This window comes from Canis lupus, chromosome 8 (genome assembly GCF_011100685.1).
Source record: "Canis lupus familiaris isolate Mischka breed German Shepherd chromosome 8, alternate assembly UU_Cfam_GSD_1.0, whole genome shotgun sequence".
Lineage (NCBI taxonomy): Eukaryota > Metazoa > Chordata > Mammalia > Carnivora > Canidae > Canis > Canis lupus.
Window position 1 is genome coordinate 46,613,126 of NC_049229.1, and position 13,621 is coordinate 46,626,746.

General features: G+C 44.8%; 1 protein-coding gene across 7 annotated transcripts in view; it reads left to right on the top strand.

Moving 5' to 3' along the window:
* Positions 1 to 3,419: 3,419 nt before the first annotated feature.
* DCAF4 (DDB1 and CUL4 associated factor 4) overlaps positions 3,420 to 13,621 on the top strand; it is a 30,044-nt gene continuing 19,842 nt past the window's right edge. For 2 of the 7 annotated variants that reach the window (XM_038545168.1, XM_038545169.1), the window contains exon 1: positions 3,420 to 3,686. The gene's annotated coding sequence lies outside the window, so the exon portion shown is untranslated. Of the gene's footprint in view, positions 3,687 to 4,033; positions 4,143 to 4,366; positions 4,594 to 6,965; positions 6,988 to 13,621 lie in introns of those variants that run through there. The other 5 variants (XM_038545170.1, XM_038545163.1, XM_038545165.1 and 2 more) reach the window with 5 other exon arrangements.

Below are 13,621 nucleotides of genomic sequence, written 5' to 3' on the forward strand. Positions count from 1 at the left end.
ACTAATAAAATTCTGGATTTTGCTAATCTGGTTATGAAAAAGGATATACCAGAGAAGGGTTTGTCTTTTAAGATTTTATTTATTTATTTGAGAGAGAGAGAGAACAGGGGAGGAGCAGAATGAGATGAGCAGAGGGATAGGGAGAGGGACAAGCAGACTCTGCACTGAGCATGAAGCCCCACATAGGGTGCAATCTCATGACCCTGAGATCATGACCTGAGCCAAAATCAAGACTGAGCCACTCAGTTACCCGTCAGGAGTTTTAAACCACATTTTACTTATATTGAGTGACAGTGGGATCCCTTCATTTTTACTTCCTTTTCTGTATAGTTGGTATAGATGCTTTCATTTTTCTTTTTTTTTTAAGAGTTTATTTATTTATTCATGAGAGACAGAGGGGGGCGGACAGAGACACAGGCAGAGGGAGAAGCAGGCTCCATGCAGGGAGCCCAATGTGGGACTCGATCCCAGGACCCTGGGATCACACCCTAGGCTGAAGGCGGCGCTAAACCGCTGAGCTACCTGGGCTGCTCAATGCTGTTCATTTTTCTATTGAGATTATTTTTGAAGTACCTTATATATTAAGAAAATCACTTTTCTGCGATAGGAGTTAAAGATATTTTATACCAAACTAAGCGTCTTTTGACTTTCAATAGTTTTTGCCCTGAGAGCACAAATTCTGCCTAAGTTTAAATCCTGGCTCTGCCACTCACTGACTGTGTGACTTAACCGAGGACTCAACTAGTTATCAGTGAAGTGGTACTATTATTAGTAGTACCTATCTCACACTGTTGTCCTAATGAAAAGAATGAATATATAGAAAAATCTTAGAAAATATAAGGCATATGACAAGGATTACATGGTTTTTCTCTTTTTAATGTAGTCAAATTTAATGTTGTTCATTTTAGATGCAAAACTCATATTTGCCTTGGCTTCAAATTCTGGAGGTGAAATTTAAAAAAAAAAAAGAATTAAAAAAAATATTTTATTTATTTATTTATGAGACACAGGCAGAGACACAGGCAGAGGGAGGAAAAGCAGGCTCCACGCAAGAAGCCAGGTGCAGGGCTCGATCCCGGGAATCCGGGATCACGCCCTGAGAAAAAGGCAGACGCCCAACCACTGAGCCACCCAGGCGTCCCAGGAATTATTTTTTTCTTTAAACATTTATTTATTTTAGAGAGAGAGTGTGAGCAGGGGAAAGGGCAGAGGGAATGGGAAAGGGAGACTCTCAAGCCGACTCCACACTAAGCATGGAGCCGACCCTTGGTTCGAACTCATGACACATGAGATCATGACATGAACTGAAATCAAGAATCCATCCCTCAACCTACTGAACCACCCAGGAGCCACTATTTTTACTTTTGATGGTAATATGCACCATCCAGATATCCAGCCTTCCTCATAACAGAGGCTACTTAATCCATGGACATGTAAACCAAGCCGTGAGGTGCTTTATAGTCACCATATCTACTCCTCACTATAACTCTTCAGTACAGATGGTCATCCTCATTTTATCTATGAGGAAACTGAGGCTCACAGAGGCCAAATGACTCACCCAAGACCAAGTTCCTTTTGTGCCTTGATTTGTAAATGTTCTCTAACCTTTTTTTTCTCAGGTGTGCCTGTTGCAGATGGCTGAGGCAGAAGCTGTGCCTGAGCCCCAGCTGCCGGGCTGCGGCCATTCACTCCGCATGCCCCAAGCCAACTCCTTCCTGACCTTCACCAGTGACCCTAGCTGTTCAGTTTACAATCCCCTTTGACTCCTCCCACAAAGTTCATCAAGCCTTGCAGCTCCTCCCTCCTCTGAAGTGTCTCCCATCTACACTCCGGTCCATCCCAGCGGCCACCACTCGGCTTCAGTCCTCACTACTTTTCACCGAGTTGCTGCAATAAGCTCCTAAGGAGGCTCCCGGCCGACTTGCACAGGTCTCTCCCACTGTGCTGCCTGGGTGACCGCTCCAAAGTGCAGCTCTAGTCCCGCACTCCCCAACTCTCAGACCTTCCGGGTCTCTCGGCCTGCTCCTACCCCTGACCTTTGACCCAACCTACCCAGCAGGGTTTTGCTTCCAGGACTCCCCTCCCATCCAGCCAAAATAAATGCCTCACTATTCCTTGAACAGGCAGGTGGTTTATTTAGCTCAGAATTTCTCTCTGCCTTCTCTTCTGGGCCACTCAAGCTTCACAACGCTGTCCTTTATTCTGACTATACTCACTTCTCATTCCACTTACCACCTCTCCCCATTCCACACCCTGCATTTGTTTGTAAACTCCTTGAGAGCTTAAATTCTACAATGCTTTCACACTGAGATACAACTGATAAACCACACAACCTATTTTCTAACCCGTCCAGCCACTCAGAGGGACCTGGGTTAACAAGGCACGTGGTGTGCCAGGCCTAGTAGTGGCAACAACCAAGCCCAGCCTATTTGTATAATTTTTTTTTTCTTTCTTTCCTTTTTAACCAACCCCTGCCCCCGCACCACCACCACCAAGCCTGCCTGTTTGAACCCAGCCTGATCTTCTCACAAAACCATCACTTCTAGGGATCCCTGGGTGGTGCAGTGGTTTAGCACCTGCCTTTGGCCCAGGGCGCGATCCTGGAGACCCGGGATCGAATCCCACGTCGGGCTCCCGGTGCATGGAGCCTGCTTCTCCCTCTGCCTGTGTCTCTGCCTCTCTCTCTCTCTCTCTGTGTGTGACTATCATAAATAAATAAAATAAATAAATAAAATATTAAAGAAAAAAAAATCACTTCTGGCCAAGTGCCCATTGCAAGCTTCTAAAAGTTCTGATAGCTCTCAGCTCGCATCTGGAACAGGGACAGCACATAGAGAACATTCTGGAAATATCAGTCGTACAAACAAACTTTGCCTTGGAGAGAACATCAGGACATCAGATCAACTTCATGGTTCAAAAGAAGAAATGAAGGCACAAAAAAGAAGAGACTCTTCCTAGGTCATAGAGCAAGGCAGGAAAACAGAACTAGACTTAGAAGTGACCTTCCTTGACGGCCGTCCAGACCACGGTCCTCCGCACCTCGGAGCCATACACACCTAGGGTCAGCAGCCTCGGCTGCTGAGGTCACCTGAGGTCACTGCCCAAGACGTCACCACCTGTTTCTTTCTCCCTCACCTCAGAGACGCCTTTGTCTTTCCCACAGTAACATCTTTCCTCCCCTCGAAATCTCAGCTTTAAATATAGTAGCCCAAGGCAGCAGGAGGACGACTCCCGGCGGGATCAACTGGCTGCGGAAAGCGAAGGTATCCGCTGCTGGGCCTGTACCGCTCCTTCAGAGACTCCGCCTCCTCGGAGCTTCCGGGGTCGGAACTCCGCCCCCGGCGCGCCAGGCCCCGCCCCCGGCCCCGCCCCGGCCCCGCCCCCGGCGCGCCAGGCCCCGCCCCAGACTCGCCCGCCCACACGCGGCCTCCTCGCCTGGCATGGGAGGAGCCGAGGCTCCAGTCTCCGCCCTCCCCCTAAGACCCACCCTATTGGCGTAGACAGCCAGAAGCCGTGTCCAATGAGGAGGAGGGGGCGGCCCCCTAGTCCTATCCGCTGCGACAACACAAAAAACGGACGCAACTAACTGGCCGACGCTACAGCGTGGTCTTTCCGGGTCCTGGGTCCACGCGTATCGCGTACGCCTGCCGGGCCCCGGCCTGAGGAGAGCCGGGAAGGACCGTCTGGTGAGTCAGTGTGTGCCGGCGGCGGCGGCCGTTGGCGTCGGCCCGGGGGCTGCCGCTGCTCCGCGCACAGAGCGCGGGGTGGGCTGGGCCGTGGGGGAAGGCCCGAGAAAGGGGCGGGGAGCCGCGGAGCACGTGCGACGCCGGCCTGAGCGTGGCGTGGGTGGGGGGCTGGGCCGGCCCCGCGGGCGTGAGGAGCCCCGCCCGTCCGGCCGGTTGGGTCCTGCAGCCGTGAACGCGGGGGGGGGGGGGCACCCCGAGGGGGCGTCCCGTTGAGCCCCGTTGCTGAGCGTGGCCCCCAGCCCCTGCCGGTGTCGGGACCGGGGAGCCTCGGCGGCCGTGTCCCTGAAAGTTGAGGCGGTGAGAACGGCTGCCGCTCCCTGAGCGTGGGCCGAGAGCTCGGCGCGGGCTAACTGCCTCGCGCGCCTCAGCCAGGTCCCCGCCCTGCAGCCCTGGGAGGTGGGTGCCTCGGTCGGGCGCGGGAGGAGGCCTCGTGAGGTTTCGCTTGCGCGCTCCCTGCCGCACTGGTCGGTGCCGGAGCCCGGGTGCGAACCCGCAGGCCGAGCTGCGAGCCGGCGGGGAAGCCCCCCCACGTCCTCGGGCTCTCGGGGTCCCGGAGGCCTCGTCACCCCCACCCCCCGCCGCCGCCGGCCTCCGCCGCTTGCCCCCAAGGCCGTGGGGTGGCCTGCGGTCCCCCTCTCTAGACTCGGACAACGGGGAGGAAAGAAATCTGTGAAAACTTCCTGGAGGAAACAAAATTCCAAACACACACACACACACACCCCCGCGAAGTTCTGTTTTAAATAACAATGGAAATCACGGTTGAGGTGTTGTTCTGCGGGTAACCCAGCCCCGGGGCCTGACCGGCAGGGGCGGAATTTCTTTTCCAACACGCTTCGTGTCCTGCTGGGTAAGATAACTTAGACCTGGAAGCCTCAGTTTCCTCATTTGTAAAAATAGTTATTAAAAAAAAAACAAAAAAAAACTCAAGGTGGGCAAGGCGAGCTCCTTGTAGGGGCCATTTTGTGTTGGGCCTTACAAGCTATTCAGCATTCGCCTTTTCCATATTACAGTCCAGGAGTCTGCGTCATCGTAATTACCCTGTTGGGTGTTTTTTTTTTTTTAGGATGTTTCTCACTTTTATTTTTATTTTTTTTAAGATTTTATTTATTCATGAGAGAGAGAGAGGCAGAGACACAGGCAGAGGGAGAAGCAGGCTCCATGCTGGGAGCCTGACGCGGGACTCGATACCAGGTCTCCAGGGTCACGCCCTGAGCTGAAGGCGGTGCTAAACCGCTGAGCCACCTGGGCTGCCCTGTTTCTCACTTTTAAATATTACAGTTGGTAAATCTTTTTTGTTTTTGAGATATAATTCACACACCGTAAAATTCACCGTTTTAAAGGATACAGTTCGGTAGGTTTTGTAGGATATTCACAAAGTTGTGTGACTCTCGCCGCGTTCTTCTTCCAGAGCATTTTTATCACCCCAGAAAAAAAACCCTGTAGCCCATGCAATTCAGAGGAACGTTGTTGGGCTCCAGGCCAGATGTTGAGGCCCAGCTGCCAGGGCTCCCAACCTGAGGTCTTAAGTAGAAAATATGGAGCCTCTTCCCTCCCTGAATTTCAGCCCTGGGCTGAAGCAAGGAAAGCCAGAGGCCTGAGGGCTCCCAGCACCCTTGCTAAGCAGACACCCCACCCCCACCCCCAGGCTGCCCCACAACCCTGAGGCATGAGGTAGCAAGGTAGGCATCTTGGGAAAGGGGCAGGGCCAGTTATCCAAGAAACTGGGATGTTCCAACCACAAGCTTTTGGGAGAGCTCTACCAAATCTTGGAGGTTCCTGTGGGGAGAACTGTCCCACTGCAAGGCAAAACCACCTTCCCAGGGAGATCCCATAACTGGGCCACTAGAGAGATCGTAGATTTGTGTTTTGTTTTGTTTTGTTTTATTTTTTTCTTAATTGGCTTTCTTTTTTTTTTTAAGATTTTATTTATTCATGAGAGAGACAGAGAGAGAGAGAGGCAGAGACACAGGCAGAGGGAGAAGCAGGCTCCACGCAGTGATCCTGACATGGGACTCGATCCCAGCTCTCCAGGATCATACCCTGGGCCGAAGGCGGCGCTAAACTGCTGAGCTACTGGGGCTGCCCCCCCCCCTTTTTTTAATTCACGAGAGACACAGAGGGAGCGTGAGGCAGAGACACAGGCAGAGGGAAAAGCAGGCTCCGTTCAGGGAGCCTGATGTGGGACTCGATCCCGGAACTCCGGGATCCTGCCCTGGGCTGAAGGCAGGCGCTAAACCGCTGAGCCCCGCCCAGGGAGATCCTTGATTTGAAGCAGGACCTGAAAAACTCCGAAATTTGCCAAACTTCAGGATTATCAACAAGGCAGAGGTTCATACTTGGAGCCGGAGGAGGTGAACCTTTGAAAGCTCTTAAAACCAAGGTAAAAATGAAATGGGATGATTTCACAACAACCATAATGGCAAGGAATGGACAAGCTAAGCTGAATTAGAAAGGACAAGTCTGCAAACCCATCTTATGGGCATGTGGGTGGAACCCAGTTAAACAGGCAGCCACAGGGATGCCTGGATGGCTCAGTGGTTGAACATCTGCCTTCGGCTCAGGGCGTGATCCCACGGTCCCGGGATCGAGTCCCACATCGCGCTCCTTGCATGGAGCCTGCTTCTCCCTCTGCCTATGTCTCTGCCTGCCTCTCTCTCTGTCTCTCATGAATAAATAAATAAAATCTTAAAAAACAAATAAAAAACAGGCAGCTACAGTGGATGCTATCCAAACAGCTTTCATCTGGAGAAAGCTATTGGCAGTTCTGAAGAGCAAAAAATAAAGGATACCAACACTGTATTTCCATTTTATCACTATTGAAATTGTTTCACGGCAAAGCATTAGAGGTATACACAGCTGCCTACCAAGATGTGCCAAAGGTTGGTGAGGAAGATTTATAGGTCTTTCAGAAGCTCTGGGTATCCACTAGATTATCCACCACATGTAGATAACGTTAAGAGTGTTACCCAACAATCCATCTCAGCCAGTAACTCCAGAAACCAACAGGAAAGCTTTGGTGCCCCGTGAGGCCAACTGCTCCGTCCCCAGGAATACCGAGAGGGCTGGACAAATCAAAAGCATAGCTCCTACCTAGATTTGCCAATACTCTTGCCGAACAAACTTGGATAAACTTCTCTCAAGAGATCTTTCTTTGGAAAAGAGAGAAATTTAAGTGCCAGCAGCCAGAGGAGGTGGCAGGCTCAAGTCTTGACTGACCTCTAAGGAGGAGATGTGCAGAGAGGTACGTGTGAACAAACAGACAGAACATGTGATCACAGGTGGGGGGGTTATAATGTGTGCGTCATATGATCGTGGGCAGGGAGGTGATGTGTGGGATGTGGTTTTCTAGGCATTCTGTTGTTTTGGGGGCTTTTCTGGCCTAGCAGTTAAAATGTTCTGGTCATTGCAAAACCTCTTTATCAATGCCTCAAAAAACTATGATAAGAAATAAGAACAATAGGTTTCAGTTAGAGCTTGAGTTAGGCAGTCCTGTTTTTCTGGTTTCTGACAAGAACAAATTTAGATTCAGAGTTTTCAGAGATCGCTGTCAGCTAAATGTGTATCTGGAACAGGACAGGTATCCATCTGTTGACTAAGAAAGGAACAACAAGCAGTTGATTGAAATGTTACAGAAGAAAACTAAATTTTCTTATACTCCTTTCCATTTTCATCTTAAAATGACTCAGAATCCAGGATTACAGTATTACCCTTATTCAGGGGACACATTCCAAAGCCCCCAGTGGATGCCTAAAACCATGGATAGTAAAAAAACTTATTATGTTTTCTCCTATATAGACATACCTGTGATAAAGTTTAATTTATAAATTAGGCACAGTAAGAGGTGAATAACAATAACTGGTAATAAAATAGAACAATTACAACAATATACTGTGATACAAGGTATGTGAACGTGGTCTGTCTCAAAATACTTTCTTGTACTGTACTCACCCTTCTGTGATGATGTGAGATGATAAAATGCCTACGTGATGAGACGACATGTAGATGTTGTGACACAGCATTAGGCTGTTACTGATCTCCTGATGATCTGAGGGTACATCCGGAGGAGAATCATCTGCTTCTGGATCTGATGGAGGATAACTGAACCCAGGGAAAGTGAAACTGTGGGTCAAGAGATCTGCTGTACTGAATTGTAAAACTTTATACTGGCTTGCTATGTTAAACCTCAAAATGAAATACCATTGAAAACAGGGGAAGAAAATTTAAGGAAGTTTCTGCTGATGTAAATGAAAGTTTTAAAAAATATATATACCTAGTCATTTTAACCTCTTTGTGATGTGTGGTCTTTTTGTATAATCTGCCCCCCCCCTTTTTTTTTAATGATTATGGATTTCAGAGTGTTTCACATTATTACACTGCTCCTGGTTGGAAGTGCTACAGTAAGTAGATAACAGAAGCCAAAAAAAAAAAAAAATCTACCAATTCAGTTAGTTTCTTTTAGGTCAACTCCAGAAAAGGATCCTACCTAGTTGTTCTGATTTAAAAATTCTATTTCATGGGGTGCCTGGGTGTCTCAGTCAATGAAACATCCAACTCTCCATTTTGGCTCAGGTCATGATCTCACAGTTATGAGTTTGGGTCTTGCATTGGGCTCAGTCCTGGGCATGGAGCCTGCTTAATAATTCTCTCTCGTCCCTCTGTCCCTCAACCTCCCCCTCTCAAAAAAAAATTCTTGGGATCCCTGGGTGGCACAGCGGTTTAGCGCCTGCCTTTGGCCCAGGGCGCGATCCTGGAGACCCGGGATCGAATCCCACGTCTGGCTCTTGGTGAATGGAGCCTGCTTCTCCCTCTGCCTATGTCTCTGCCTCTCTCTCTCTCTCTCTGTGATGACTATCATAAATAAATTTTTAAAAAATTTAAAAAAATTCTTTATCTTGCAGTGTTAAGTAAAAAGACAAGTTTTCTTTTTTTTAAACTTTCACTGAAACATGAAGTCTCATCATTTGATCTGTATGTTTACCTTTCAGTGTATATGTAATCAAACAGAATAAAGGAAATATGAAACTAATATATCAGTATTTTATGAATGCACAGGCATAAATTTTAGTTTAAATAAAAGTCACATTCAACCTAATTCTGGTTTTAAAACAAAACTGGCATACTAAAGTATTGTATATGTGACTATTGCTTTTGGTACCAAAGTTTGTTGTAATCTGATGGCATGTTGCCTGTGAAAACAATGTAATCAGAGTCTTAATTAACTTGGGATGAGTAGGGAACGTACTTATAACGGAAAAATAGTCTCCCAAGAAGCTTCTTTCAAAAAAAAAAAATCTTTGAGTGTGCAGAGATCTTTGTGCCAGTTAGTCACTCCCCATTTTCTGCCTTCTCTTCCCCTACTCTCAGCCCCCTGGAAACAACCTCTTCTTCCCCCTCTCTCCTCCCTCTCTGTATCTGAACTTGCCTATTCTGGAGATTTCATGTACATTGATTCATAGAATATGTGACCTTTTGTGTCATCCCTTTGTGTCTGGCTACTTTCATTTAGCATAATGTTTTCAAGGTTTGTCCACATTGTAGCAAGCATCAGTACTTCACTCTTTTCATGGTTGAACTCTGTTGTACAGATGTGGCACATTTGGTTTATCCATTCACCAGTCGGTGGAAATTTAGGTTTCTACTTTGAGGCAATTAATTATGAATAGTGCTGCTATGAATGGTACCAAATTTTTGTATAGCTCTGTGTTTTCATTTCTGCTGGGTTTTGCTAAGTCATGTAACTGTTGAACCTTTGGAACAACTGCCAAACTTTTTTCCAAACTGGCTGCAGAATTTTGCCTTCCACCAGTAATGTATGAGGTTTCTCTACATCTTCAACCAATACTTGTTATCTGCTTTTTTGATTGTAGCCACCCTGGTAGGTATGAAGTGGTATCTTACTGTGGTTTTGATTTGCATCTACTTAGTGACTAATGATGTTGAGCATCTTTTCATTTTCTAAGTGGCCATTTGTATGTCTGAAAAAAATGTCTTTAATTGTTTTATTATTATTTAGTTGGGTTATTTATATATTCTGGATACTAAATCCTTATCAAATACAGAATTTAAAAATAATTTTCTTGGGGTGCTTGGGTAGCTCAGTCAGTTAAGCACCTGACTCTTGATTTAAGCTCAGATCATGATCATGGGGTAGTGAGATTTAGCCCTGTGTTGGGCTCTATGCTCAGTGATGAGTCGGCTTGAGATTCTCTCCTTCCCTACCTCCTTCCCCCATTTGAACACGTGCTCTTGCTCTCAGATAAGTAAGTAAATCTTTAAAAAATATAAAAATAATTTTCCTCCATTTTGTGAGTTGGCTTTTCACTCTTTTTTTTCCCCCTTTTTTAGTAGTGATCATTTGATGTACACAAGTTTTTAATTTGATGAGGTCTATTTTATTTTATTTTTTTCTTGTGCTTCAGGCATTCTATCTAAGGAATCATTACTTAATCTATGATCATGATGATTTATATCTTTGTTTTCTTCTAAGAGTTTTATACTTTTAGGGGGCATCTGGATGGCGCTAGTTAAGCATCCAGTTCTTGGTTTCAGCTTTGGGTCATGATCTCAGGGTCGTAGGATTGAGCCCCATGTGGGGCTCTGAGCTCAGCATGGAGTTTACTTGGGATTTTCTCCATCTCCCCCTTCTGATCTTGCATGCGTTCTCTTTCTCCCTAAAATAAATCTTTTTTTTTAAGTTTTATAGTTTTAGATATTAGATCCATTAGAATTAGTTCTTATGTATGATGTGAAGTAGGAATCCAAATTCATTCTTTTGCAGGTGGATATCCAGTTATCCTAGTAGTTGAAATATTTTACTTTCCCCTCCTGAATAGTCTTGGCATCGTTTTCAAAAATCAATTGAGGGGGGTGCCTGGCTGTTTCCATCAGTAGAGCATGCAGCTCTTAATCTCTGGGACATGAGTTCAAGTCCTACATTGGGTGTGGAGCCCACTTAAAATTTAAAAAAAAAAAAAACATAGCTGTGGTGGGTTTATTTTTGGACTCTCAGTTCTACTCCAGTGATCTGTGTTTCTGTCCTTATGCCGCTACCACATTATCTTGATTACTGTATCTTTGTATTAAGTTTTGAAATTGGAAAGTGTGAGTCCTCCAATTTTGCTTTCTCAAGACTTTTTTTTTTTTTTTTTAACTGTTTTGGACCCCTTGCATTTCCATATGAATTTTAGGATCAGCTGCTCCATTTCTACAAAAATAGCAATTGGAATTTTGATAGGGATTCCATTAAGTCTGTAAATCAATTTGGAGGCCATTTTAGGTTTTATAATTTATGACATAGATATGTTTCCATTTACTTGGGTCCTCTTTAATTTCTTTCATAGTGTTTTATAGTTTCAATGTACAAGTTACCCACTTACCATATTATATGTATTTCTAAGTAATTTATAGTTTTTTGATGTTACTGTAAATGGAATTGTTTCTTTCATTTTCAGATTGTATCCTGCAACCTTGTATAATTCATGTATCCCCTCTAATAGTTTTGCTGTTGATTTTTTAGGATTTTCTCTATATAAGATCATGCCAGCTACAAATAGAAGTACTTTTTATTTTCCTGTTTGAGTGCCTTTTATTTCTTTTTCTTGACTAATTGCCGTTGACTAGAACTCCCAGTATAGTGTTGAATGGAAGTGGTGAGAACAGACATCCTTGACTTGTTCCTGATCTTGGGGAGGAAACTTGCACTCTTTGACCATTAAGTGTGATGTTAGCTTTGGGTTTTTTTTGTAGATGCCCTTTATCAAGTTGAGGAAGTTACCTTCTATTTCTAGCTTTTAATCATGAGAGGCCATTGGATTTTACCCAATGCCCTTTCTGTATCTATTGAAATCATGTGGGGTTTTCCCTTCCATGTATTCTGTTAATATGCTGTATTACATTGATTGATTTTACTATGTTGAATCAACCTTATATTCCTGAGATAAATTCTGCTTGCTCATCATGTATAATCCTTTTTATATGCTCCTGGATTTGGTTTGTTAGCATTTTGTGTGTCTGTGTCATGGGTATATTGATAAGTAGTTTTCTTGCGATGTCTTCAGTTTTGGTAATAGGGTAATACTAGCCTCATAAAGTGATTGTGAAGTTGTAATTTTTATAGTCTTTTGGATTATTTTTTAAGATCCATTCCCAACACAAGGCTTGTACATTTATAAGTTACTTGATAAGTATTGCCTAGTCATTTTCCAAAAAGTTAAATCATGTTTGACTTTGTAAATGAAAATGCCTAGAGCAAAAAGGGGCTACCTGGAATTTTAAAGTAGTTGTGAGGTTGTTTTGTTTTTTGTTTAGTTCAGTGAACATTTACTGAGAACAAGTAGGTCATGAGTGCTAGGAACAGAAGGAACAAGGCAGGGTCTTTGCTTAGAGAATTCATGTTATGTTAATCTGAGATGGGACTACAAAGTTTAGTACAGAGTGATAAGGGCAAGCAAGCATAATGCATAAAGTGGGTACTGAGAGTGAACTATGTCTGCATTCGGGGAAGACACTCCCCACCCCTGAAATAGGCTTCTTAAAAGTACAAAAAGATACCAGTTCATCCCACTCTAATCCTTTCTGTGTTCAGTCAACTTCTATTTATTATGACCTTTTAAGATGACTTTGGCTTGATCTTGCTTATTAAGTCAGTTAATGCCGTCAGTCTTTCCTTGTGTTGCAGTACCTGAACCTGCACTTGTGTGAGTTACTGGTTCAGACATATTCCAAAATCAGCGCTCACCAGTTATTTCATTATTTATTATGTCCTTGATTTTGCCACTCCTCTTTGGAGGATAATGGTGTGGGCATGCCATGCTCCTGCCACCTGATCTGCTTTGACTTACCATTACATGTGTTCTTCACTGTAGTCCTGCATTACTTCACAATTAAAGCAAACTGACATCCTATGTACAGAATGTGGAATCTAGAGAAATTATCTTTTTATAGAGTTGCTAATAATCTGTCAATAAGGGTTCTTTTTCTAACACTGGCCCTATTTCCCTTCTGCTGCATAGTTCTTCTTAGTTTGTAACTTAACTAGTTAGTAAATACAACTTTATTCTTTTTTTTTTATAAAGTTTTTTTTTTAATTTTTATTTATTTATGATAGTCACAGAGAGAGAGAGAGAGAGAGAGAGGCAGAGGGAGAGGGAGAAGCAGGCTCCATGCACCGGGAGCCCGACATGGGATTCGATCCCGGGTCTCCAGGATCGCGCCCTGGGCCAAAGGCAGGCGCCAAACCGCTGCGCCACCCAGGGATCCCACAACTTTATTCTTAAATAAAGATTAAGATAATTGATCCTCAGGGAGACCCATGCATGTGGTGTCTAGGAACCATGAAAGTGGATTGCTTAGGAAAATGAATAAAGTTATTGTACTATAGGACAGGGGTGAGGGCAGCAGTAATATTTACAGAGAAGGGAAATATGGATAGGTAAAAGAGCAGACAGAGAACTAGGGAGAAATCATGGACTCTGAACCTGCTGAGTCTGCTGTCACCGTAGAAGTAGATAGTGGCAGTAGAAGTTGATGCCCAGGAGGGGTATTAGGGGTTAGAGATGAACCTGCATTGGCAGGTGAGATGGTGGTATAAGTGTGAAAAGATCTAGGACAGTAGAAGACAGACACAGGACAGGTGACCCAAGAGAAACCTTTGAAAAGGATGAGTTTGACAAGTAAAGGGAAAACCAAGAGAAATGTTCCCAGAAGCCAAAGGAAGAGTGATGCTTTGTGGCATCACATGTTTTAAAGAGAGACCACTAACTTTGGCAGGTAGGGGGATCATTAGTTAAATGCCTCACAAGAGCATTTTACCAGAAGGGTGAGGAAGGTAGCCTGACTGCAGTGGGTTGAGGAGTGACAGGGAAATAGATGGGATG